Raw genomic sequence first — 9,419 nt, 5'->3', positions numbered from 1 at the left:
GGTTGAGGCATGGCTTGGATGTGCTATATACTTTATGAGTTTCAACTAGAAACCCAGGGTTTCAGTGTGTCCTTCCACTAGGTCGACTCTGGTTCGATATGGTGGAATTCCACACGTTTGTTGTTGGAAATAGAAAAGGATAGAAGAGAAAGGAGAAGAAAAAGAAAAGGAAAAGAAAAGAAAAACACTATGAAACTCAGACCTGGACTATTCTCATGTAGCAACTTAGAGGGTTGTAGCACCTAGCTTCCTTTTCTTCTTCTTCATTGTTGGTGGCTGGCCGAAGTTATTCCGACAGACCAAGATTCTCCTTTGCTGCCAGTGGCTAGCCGAATCTCCCTCTCTCTCTCTCTCATTTTTGCTGAGTGCATCTTCCAGCGGATGGGTGTTGAGGGTCAAATATTGCATATCAGACCCAATTATTGCTTGGATTAATGAACATGGTACCTTTTAATGGCCCAATTTAATTGTGTTTGTGTTGTAAGGTATAATTGCGAGCTTGGACTGGATCAAGATGCTAAAAGCATGGATTTAACACTCAGAATGCACCAAGGCAAGGGACGGACCCCCGGGGACCAAGATCGATGGATTTACATGCTAGAGATCTGATAAAACCGAGAAACTGAAGCTCAACTAGACTGAAAGACCTCCAAAATGCAAGATCATAGGGTTCTAACCATCCGTTCCGTTCAAAAATTCATACAGGACCTAAATACCATATATTAACTGTACACGTCCAAATTCAGCCATTGGATCCTTGTGAAAGTGGCCCAACGGACAGATCAGACTATACATGAATGATTTGGGACCCACCTAAGATCTGGATGTACTTCAATTTTGGTCTCAACCCTTTAAATTAGATGGGGAAGAAGATGGACGGATCAGATTTCATATATACATCACGAGTGGACCCCACTGGCAGTGCTAGTGCACAGTGTACAAGTGCACTCGATGTGCACTGGATCAGGACAACCGGTCAGTGCCCGCTGACCCGATCCATCTCACACACGGAGACAGCGGACGGATGTTGTCCATCTGTTTTTGTGTAGTGGGCCCCACCCATCACCCGTATCAACGATCTGGACCGTTAATTCGTCCCCTGGGGCGGCAAAAACCCATGTCTAGGTGAAAAAATTGCAAAAGATCGCGAAGATTGGTTTTCAATTGTTCAAAATAGGATAAACGGCGGAGTAAACTATTTTGTGGGCCACACCGAATCCAATCTGAAACTAGCCATTTCTTACTATTTTTTTAAGAGGATCACAATGGATGGAATGGATTTCTCAAAATGATAGCGAAGTGGGGTCCACCATCATCACAGCGCAAGAAGTGCGCAAGCTCTGTTCCGCGCGTGACCGAAAGATCTGGGCCATTTTGTATTCGTGGCCAGAATCGGTCCGGTGATCCTGGCCGTTCAAAATCTTCCCAAGATGGGGCCAAACAAGCCTAGGGCATCTGATTGGAATGGATCTCATGTTAGACTTCGATTCTTGTTAAAACAATTTCCGCTAAACAAAGGGTGCTTTCCGTTGCTGCGCAGGCCCTGATTTTCGCACACCGACTAACTAAACCGCCTCTTGTGCAAAATAGTTCCACCGACTCTTCACACCGACATAACTCCACCGCTTCCCTGCCTATAAGAAAGAGAGAGAGAGAGAGAGAGAGAGAGAGAGAGAGAGAGAGAGAGAGAGAGAACGTGAGCATCAGCTTGGCATCCACGTCTAGGACGTCAGGAGCAGAGAGAGAGTATTTCAGATTTTCCATTTATTTTTACTGTTTCTTCTTATTATTTATTTTGAGGTATAGTGCAATCATGTCCATGGGTTGTTAAACCTCTTAGCTAGGGCTAAGAGTTGAAGCTTATAGCGTGATGGGACACTTTTTGCTTGTGCCTTTTGTTTAGACTGAACTGATGTTGATTTTAGTTTAATTAAGGGGATGTTTTTAGTTTTTAATGGTCTGTTGTGACTAAAATTACAATGGGTCTATAATAGCTTTGAGCATGTTCCTTTCCTTTTTATGTTTATGACGTCAGGAAGCCTTGTTGTTCACCATCGTCTCTGGGCATGGTCGGATGACGGTACCCTTCCTAACCTTCATACATCTTATGATTGGTTGTTAATTAATTTAATTCTGTTGTTTGTTTTGTCTCCTGGGCATGGTTTGGTGATGGAATCCATTCTAATTCTTATACCTTTCATCTCTTGAAAACTATATCAAAGGAAGTTCAGTTTTGATTTCCATGGTTACACTCTTCAACTGGATAAAGATGGGACTCTAAGTCCAGTTGAATTCTTGAAACAGGTGTAAGATCTCCCTGATCTCTACAAGTGGATCCTCTGAATCCCTTGTTTCCTACCTCTGAATTCTCTAAATTTTAGATAATATTTTCACCATTATTCCCTTAATTTCCTTTAATTTAAATTTCATCTTAATCTAGTTCTAGTTCTACTTAGTTTCAGATAATGTATAGGTATCAATCCCTTAGGATTCGACCTCGGTCTCACCGAGTTTATTACTACATCACAACCCTATACTTGGGAAGTGAACAAATTTTTGGCGCCGTTGCCAGGGACTAACGACTACGATTCTCTGAAATTAATTGGTTTTAGAATTAGTTTAAGATTAGGATTTTACTAACTTTAGTTTTAGATTTTTTATTTCTATTTGATTTTTAGAACTAACTTCTTATTTTGTAGGGTTGTTGATAAATCTTCTAAATTGGTAACTTCGTCCTAATTTCTTTACTTTCTCTATTTCTTAGATTAGGTCTTATCTTTTAAAAACTAACGTGGTTGTTTTGTTTTGCAGGTTCTCAACTTAGGACTTCGAATTGGTAACTTCTTTCCATCTTTCCTCTTTATTTCTAGATTGCCATTTCTATTCTTCCTCTTAGGTCTAGGTTAGAATATGAATTGAGGGTTGTGAGTGTTTTACGCCCAAGTGGGTTCGTGATAACACTCGACGTCTCTTGACTGAAGGAGGATTGGTTGAGGGGTTGACTATCCATCGTAGGACTAGACACCACTCGAGATCCCCAAAGTTAGTTGAAGTAATCGCCGCAAATCAACTCCCTCCACCTAGGGTGGAGGACACTCAGGATGAGAATGAGGTGCATCAAGCACCCCTACCTTGTACTTTATGAGATTATTTACAACAGGCAGGGGTGAGTATGCCCTCATGCATGATTTTTTCTGAAAATACAGGACATATGGACATCAAACCAGGGGTTTATCCAACTCTTTCCTAAATTTCATGGTCTTGAATCAGAAATTCTATACTTACATCTGAAAGAGTTCGATGAGTTCATAACCACTTTATACTTTCCTAATGTATCTGAGGATACAGTCAGGCTGAAATTCTTTCCCTTTTCCTTGAAGGAGAAGGCTAAGACGTGGTTACATTCACTGCGTCCTAGATCCATTGGCATATGGAATGATATGCAGAGGGAATTCATAAAGAAATTTTTTCCACATCATAAAACGATTACCCTTAGAAAAGTACTCATGGACTTCACCCAAAAGGAGGATGAAATATTCCTCCAATGTTGGGAAAGGTTCAAGGATCTTGTCAGTTCATGCCCACAACACAGCTTTTAAACGTGGCGCATTACAAATTTTTTCTATGATGGACTGACATCTTCCATGCACCAAATGGTTGAGACAATGTGTAATGGAGAATTCATGAATAAAGATATCAATGAGGTATGGGATTACCTCGATGGCCTTGCCGAAAAACACAATCATGGGACCATTACCCAAATTCAAACATCACATCTAAGTCAACTCAATCTAAGGAGAAAGGTAGATTGTATCTCTTGAAAGAAGAGGATGATCTCAATTATAAAGTGACTGATCTCATAAGAAATTTCGAGGCCATAGAAGGAAAGAAGGATAAGGTTAATGAAATTGTTTGCGGTATCTGTGATTGCAACATTCACACAACTGAAAATTGTCCTACAATACCTGCCTTTCGAGAAGTGTTGAATGAACAAGCCAATGGCGTAAATAACTATTAAAGACCTTTCAATGGACCTACCTCGAATATGTACAATCCTTGTTGGAAAAATCATCCAAATTTTAGTTAGAGGAATGGACAAATTGCTACCCCTCAAGGTTTCTTTAATTAAACTTCACAACAACAATAAGAGAAACCTCAAGAGGATCCGGTTAAAAAACATATTCGAGAACAAGAGCTACTTAATCAGAATTCGGCACAAACATTTCATAATATCCAAACAGTATTAGGAACGCTTGCATCATCCATTCAACGGATAGAGTCACAATTAACAAGTGGAGGAAAGGGGATGCTTCCCGCTCAACCTCTCCCCAATCCTAAACCGCAATATAAAATAAGTGACCCTAGTTCTTCAAATCAGATGGAATAAGCTAAATCCATCACCACTCTTAAGAGTAGAAAAATCATTGACAAAACCATCCCGGTTAAGGCTAAAAAGCTTAAGGACCCAAAAGTGGACAACAATGATGGATCTAGTGATGCCCCACAAAAATTAGAACCAGAATTTCTAGAGAAGCCAGTTGCTTCATTTCCCCAATGGTTGGTTGCACCAAAACCTCTCTCTGACTCTCAGGATCTTCTAGAGGTGTTAAAACAAGTGAAAGCCAACATTCCTCTACTTGATGCCGTAAAACAAATACCTCTATATGCTAAATTTCTGAAAGACCTATGCACAACCAAAAGACAATAAAGTATTTAAAAGAAGATCTTCTTGATTGAGAAAGTAGGTGCCATTCTAAAGCAAAATGTGCTGCAAAATTTCAAAGATCTTAGTAGCCCAACCATATCATGTGTAATTGGGGACTATCGAATTGATCACACACTTCTTGACTTAGGAGCGAGCGTCAATCTGATTCCCTACTCGATATACAAACAGTTAGATTTGGGTGAATTAAAACCCACCCTAACCACACTACAACTTGTTGATTGCTCTGTTCATATACCAAGAGGGATAATTGAAGATGTGTTAGTTCAGGTCGATAGATTTTACTACCTTGTAGATTTTATCATCCTGGACACCGAACTCATCAATAACATGAGCACTCAGATTCCCGTTATTCTTAGTCGCCCATTCCTTGCCACTTCAAACACAATTATCAATTGCAAGAATGGTGTTATGACTATGTCTTTCAGGAATATGACATTGGAGTCAAACATCTTTTTCAATAACGACAGAAACTTGGAGGAAGATGACGATTTTCACAACATTAACATGATTGATTCCTTTGTGGAAGATAGAATGCCTCTGACCTTATCCTCTGACCCTCTAGAGACATGCCTAGCATACTCTTATGACTTAGATGATGTCGTAATTAGGGAGACGTGTGCCTTACTTGATACTACGCCGATACTTGAAGTTAACCAGTGAAGGCCACAATTTGAAGAATTACCCCAAACTGATGTCGTGCCTCTACCATCTAACCTCAAGCCATTGAAGCTTGACCTAAAACCTTTGCCCTTTGATTTGAAATATGTGTATTTGGTCAAAATGAGACATACCCAGTGGTGATCTCTGCCCACCTGGAGAAAGAACAGGAGAGTATGCTCATAGGTACTCTCATTGAGCATAAGGGAGCCCTGGGATGGACAATAGCGGACCTCAAGAGTATCGACCTCTCGATTTATTCTCACCGATATATTTTGAGGATAATGCGAAGACCGCTCAGTAATCACAACGTAGAATAAATTGAAACATGAAGGAAGTGGTTAAGGCCGAGGTTCTTAAACTATTGGATGTGGGTATCATATACCCCATATCCGATATGGGTGAGTCTAACTCAGGTGATTCCTAAGAAGTCCAAGATCACCATCGTAGCTAATGCTAATAATGAACTTGTGCCAACTAGAGTAACTATTGGTTGGAGAATGTGCACTGACTATAGGAAGCTGAATACCGTCATGAGGAAGGACCACTTTTCTTTACCCTTCATTGATCAAATCTTGTAAAGGCTAGCTGGTCATTCCTGTTATTATTTCCTTGACGAGTATTCAGGCTACAATCAGATTAAAATTGCCCTTGAGGACCAGGAAAAGACAACATTTACATGTCCCTATAGCACCTTTTCTTACAGAAGGATGTCATTCGAGTTATGTAATGCCCCTGCCACCTTTCAGCGTTGTATGATGAGTATCTTTTCTAACATGGTGGAGAAATATCTAGAGGTCTTCATGGACGATTTCTCTATTTTCGGTTCATCTTTCAGTGAGTGCTTAAAGAGTCTTAAATGTGTGCTAAAAAGATGTGAAGGAAAGAATTTGATGCTTAATTGGGAGAAGTGTCATTTCATGGTTCAGAAGAGAATTGTCCTTGGGCATATGATCTCGTCTAAGGGAATCAAGGTAGATAAGGCAAAAATCGATTTTATCTCTAACCTACCTCCACCTAAGAACATCAGAGACGTGCGAGCCTTCTTGGGACACACAGGATTTTACAGGTGATTCATAAAGGACTTTAATCTTCTCTCTTATCCTTTATGTAATCTTCTGTAAAAGGATGCACCATACGAGTGGATTGAGCAATGACAGGAAGCTTTCACCAAGCTTAAGGGCATGTTAACCACTGCACCTATCATACAACCACCCGACTGGAGCCTTCCTTTTGAGCTTATGTGCAACGCTTCTGATTATGCTCTTGGAGCGGTTCTAGGTCAGAAAAGATAAGAGGACTTACATCATTCATTGTGCAAGTAGGACTCTAAATCCTGCCCAAGTGAACTACTCGACTATGGAAAAGGAACTCTTGGTCGTAGTATTCGCCTTGGATAAATTTAGATCCTACTTGATCGGATCCAAGATCATTATCTACACAGATCATGCAGCACTCAAGTATCTTCTTTATAAGAATGATTCTAAGCCCTGCCTGATAAGATGGATCCTTCTACTTCAAGAATTTGATTTGGAAATTAAAGATAAAAAGAAAGTAGAGAACATAGTGGCCGATCACCTTTCTCATCTTAATACCTCTAATTCCCTTGAGGCGACCCATATCAATGACATGTTCCCTGATGAACAATTGTTCAGAGTCTCCCATTTACCTTAATTTACTGATATTGCTAATTATCTTGCTACAGGTTCCATACCAACACATTGGACTGCACAAGATAAGAAGAAATTCTTTACTGAGGTATGCAACGTTTTTTGGGACGATCCATATTTGTTTAAATATTACTCAGACCAAATCCTAATGAGATGTGTGCTAGATGATGAGGATCAGAGTGTCATCTCCTTCTGTCACTCATAGGCCTGTGGTGGTCACTTTTCTATTAAAAAGACCATGGCCAAGATTCTGTAGTGTGGCTTTTATTGGCCCACTATATTCAGGGACACTCATGAGTTTTGCAGGCTTGTGAGCGTTATCAGAAATTGGGAGCATTATCCCATCGAAATATGATGCCTTCGAATTCCATCCTTATCATAAAAGCATTTGATTGCTGGGGCATTGATTTCATAGGACCATTCCCCCAATCCTTTGGAAATTTATATATTTTACTCGCCGTAGACTATGTCACTAAATGGGTTGAAGCGATTCCATGCCGGAACAATGACCATCACACGATCATCAAATTCTTAAAAGAGAACATCCTTTTATGGTTCAGAACGCCTCGAGCCATCATTAGTGATGGGGGCTCACACTTTCATAATAGACCATTAGAGATCTTAATGAAGAAATATGGTATCTCTCATAAGGTGAGCACCCCATACCATCCACAGATAAGTGGACAAGCTGAGATTTCCAATAGGGAGATAAAACATATCTTGGAGAAAATGATTAACCCTGATCATAAGGATTGGTCAACCCGATTGACCGATGCCTTATGGGCATATCATACTACTTTTAAAACCCCCATTGGAACATCTCCCTTTAGACTTGTCCATAGGAAGGCTTATCACTTGCCTGTGGAATTGGAACATAGAGCCTACTGGGTGATTAAAACCCTGAATTTTAATTTGGACAACACTGGCTCGCTATGCAAACTTCAGTTGAATGAATTTGAAGAAATCCGGAATGACACATACGAGAACTCGAGAATTTACAAGGACAGGATGAAGGCGTTTCATGATTAACATATTCTATGGAAATCATTCACGCCAGGTTAGAAAATCCTTTTGTATGACTCTCGACTACATCTTTTTCCGGGTAAGCTTCAATCTTGTTGGACCGGCCCTTACATTATTATTACTGCTTATCCTCATGGGGCCATCGAGATAAGAGATCCCGACAATGGCAAGGAATTTAAAGTAAATGGACATTGATTAAAACCATTTGTCAAGAAATTTGATTCAAAGGACATGTCCATGCCTCTGATTGATCCTGTTTACCGGGATTGATCTCTTAGTCTGATGGAGGTATGGGTAGGTTTATCGCTTTCATCGGACTAGGATAGTTTGTTTTATGCTATTCTAGGATAGATGGTTTTATGCCGATTAGCTTAGTTTGCTTGATATGTTGCCATTAGGTTAGTTTGCTTTCATGCTTAATCTCTCGTGCTGACCTGCACTCACACTACGATCTCTTGAAAAATCTCTCTCGATTCCTTCATTCAGGTACTATCTTCCCATCATGTTTTATTTACTTTCATTATCCCATGTGCATTACATGCTCATATCCTTTACATTGAAGACAATGTAGATTTTAGGTTGGGGGTGAGAGATTAGATTACCTAATCAGTGTTTTCTTGGTCTTAAGCAAAAATTGTGAAAATTTTTAAATTTTTCTAGAATTTCTTATGAATTCGAAGTAATTTTGACGGCCATCTTGGATTTAGAATTACATGATACGTAATGTTGGATTTATGACTCTTGGATTCAGTTATTTATCAGATTTCATAGTTAAGTTTGAAGTGTTAATCCAGAATCAGAAGTTGTAAACATTGATTAAGTCATGATTTCACATGTCACATCTCGCTTTCACATAAAGGTTTCAATTTGATATTGAAGGGTTAACTTGGTAATCATTAAGCATGTAAGGAACCAGCTTGGAAAATTTGCCCGTCATGATCAATTGAAGAAAAAGAAAATACCTAGTAAAAAAAATAAAAATAGATACCTTTCTAAAGGGTTGGATGAATAATCTTCACCATAGTTTTGCTCCCTATAGGTGTAGATTTAATTCCCCATGGATGATATGTGAAAGGGTTGGGTGTACGGTCTTCACCATAGGTTTACTCCCTAAAGGTGAGGATTTGATTCCCCTTCTTGGCATTACTATAAATGGAAAAATCAAAATTTGAAAGAATGAAAAGATGATCTGTGAGGCAAGTTTTGGTTATCATGATTTCTTTTATTGATTGCCAATGATATCTTGAAATAGAGAAGTGAATTTTAATGATGATAAGTTGAGATTAGACTATATACCCATGAAACTCAATGTTTAGAATTGTTCTAAGTCATGCATTAATACT

General features: G+C 39.4%; 1 non-coding gene across 1 annotated transcript; it reads right to left on the bottom strand.

The window, feature by feature from the left end:
* Window positions 1-3,488: 3,488 nt before the first annotated feature.
* LOC131254606 (small nucleolar RNA R71) lies at window positions 3,489-3,595 on the bottom strand. The gene has a single exon (XR_009175725.1). It is a non-coding gene; the product is annotated as a small nucleolar RNA R71 (small nucleolar RNA).
* Between the last annotated feature and the right edge of the window lie 5,824 nt (window positions 3,596-9,419).

This window comes from Magnolia sinica, chromosome 8 (assembly GCF_029962835.1).
Source record: "Magnolia sinica isolate HGM2019 chromosome 8, MsV1, whole genome shotgun sequence".
Classification (NCBI taxonomy): domain Eukaryota; kingdom Viridiplantae; phylum Streptophyta; class Magnoliopsida; order Magnoliales; family Magnoliaceae; genus Magnolia; species Magnolia sinica.
This window is presented reverse-complemented; position numbering and strand designations above follow the sequence as displayed.